This window comes from Cricetulus griseus, chromosome 2 (genome assembly GCF_003668045.3).
Source record: "Cricetulus griseus strain 17A/GY chromosome 2, alternate assembly CriGri-PICRH-1.0, whole genome shotgun sequence".
Classification (NCBI taxonomy): Eukaryota; Metazoa; Chordata; class Mammalia; order Rodentia; family Cricetidae; genus Cricetulus; species Cricetulus griseus.
The window spans coordinates 300371379-300373370 of record NC_048595.1 but is presented as its reverse complement, the minus strand read 5'-3'; the positions used below and the strand labels follow the sequence as shown (position 1 = coordinate 300373370).

At 31.3% G+C, this 1992-nt stretch overlaps 1 non-coding gene across 1 annotated transcript; it reads right to left on the bottom strand.

Moving 5' to 3' along the window:
* Positions 1–224: 224 nt before the first annotated feature.
* LOC113834203 lies at positions 225–331 on the bottom strand. The gene has a single exon (XR_003482580.1). It is a non-coding gene; the product is annotated as a U6 spliceosomal RNA (small nuclear RNA).
* Between the last annotated feature and the right edge of the window lie 1661 nt (positions 332–1992).

Here is a 1992-nt window from a genome sequence, read left to right as displayed (position 1 = left end):
CGCTAGTCAGAACTTCAAGTACAATATTGAAGAGATATGGAGAGAGTGGACAGCCTTGTCTTGTTCCTGATTTTAGAGGAAACACTTTGAGTTTCTCTCTATCTAGTTTGATGTTGGCTATTGGTTTGGTGTATATTGAGTTTATCATGTTTAGGTATGTTCCTGTTATTCCTATTCTCTCCAAGATCTTTATCATGAAGGGATGTTGAATTTTGTCAAAGGCTAAAAATATGGAACACTTAACGAATTTTCGTGTCATCCTTGCGCAGGTGCCATGCTAATCTTCTCTGTATCGTTCCAATTTTAGTATATGTGCTGCCGAAGCGAGCACGTTTTTATTCTTTTACAACTCAAAATCCGCAGTTTTTATGAGATGAATAATTATTGAATATATTAAGTAGTGATATAAATTTACCAACAATGAATTATTATGCATTCCATTTAATCAAATTTTCTTTTACAGTATAGTGATAAGGTTGAAAACCAAACCAAGCAAGTACTCTATCACTGAGCTTCTTATCCAGATCTAAAAAATCATAGTTATTTTGATGAGAAAATCATAGCATACTGAGAAACACTGGATTACTTCTTGTGCATTTCTTATTAAAAACTTCTTTCACCATCTCAAAGAGAGAACAAATCTCAAAAGAAAATGTCTATGTGTATATCAAAACCTATGTTTTGCAGTTACCTTTAGAAGAAAAGAAACTTGGACATTTAACTGATGACTAGTAGATAAAATTTTGATTCCCCTCACTTGCCCTCCTCCATCACCCAATATTTATTCAACTGAAATACCTCTCTACTGCAAAACTCAGAAGCTAAGGTGATTTGCCAGAGTGATGAAAATTTGTACCCCAGAACAGATAATAGCAACAGTTGTGTATAGAAGAAACAGAAACTCACTTTGTGAGTATTCTTGTTCAAGACAGGCTACAACACTGGATGAAAACTATAGTAAGCTTAGAAGTAAGAACAAAAATAATGTTAAGAGAAATATTAGTTGGGCTAGAAAGAAGAAAATATGTATGTGAAATAGAAATTGTGACTTTTATGCTGTTGATTATGTCAACCTTATCTCTTAAAGCATAGAATGATGTGCATGGATTTTCACTCACGAATAATATCAATATATAACCACTCCTAGGCTACAACTATTTGTCAACTAATAAGTTGTGTTTTCATTTAGCTATGTCAAATACTGAAGCTATATTCTGTTAAAAGAAAGCATAACATAAATGACATAAAATTATATATAAAAATTCTGTCATAATATATAACCCATCTTTCTGAATATCTCAAAATATCTTTTTTAATTTTAGAATAAAAATTTTAAATGTGTCTGTTTTGGTTTTCTTACTGACTGCCCTCAAAATTGAGAGAATCACTGGTTTTTCCATCTCACAAAATGAAGCACTTCATAATTGCTTCTAAGAAGTTCTACAAGCACACACAATAAATTTACGAAACTCATAGAACATGATACAGATATACTCAAGGCAGAAATACATCATCAGATTCATATAAACTGGTACACTATAGTAGCACCCTTTAAGTATCCATATATAGAGATTTTTCTAGTAGGAATAATATAGTATCCAGGTTATTAAAATAATGAAGTTTCTGTGTTTCTATGCATTCTCAAAGTGAACTAGTTAAAATAAATTTTACAAACTGATAATTATAACCAAATTAAAATCAGTTTTGTAAAATGTGAAAAGGTATTGACAAGTCCTTTTCTGGCCAAGCATCAGTTTTAGTTAGGCTTCCTAAAAATATTGTCTATTTTTACAATATTGTGTATTCTTGAACAACACCATTGATTCTAACTAACTTGATACAAAACTTTTAGGTAGTTGTTGAAATAATCATTAGACATTATTTCATTGACATTATTTTTTCTTTTCCCAGTCATATTTAGTTCTATACTGGGTCTCTGGTCCATCAAGTCTCTGGGTCCTGGTGTTCTATGCAGTATTAGGGGTAGATTCA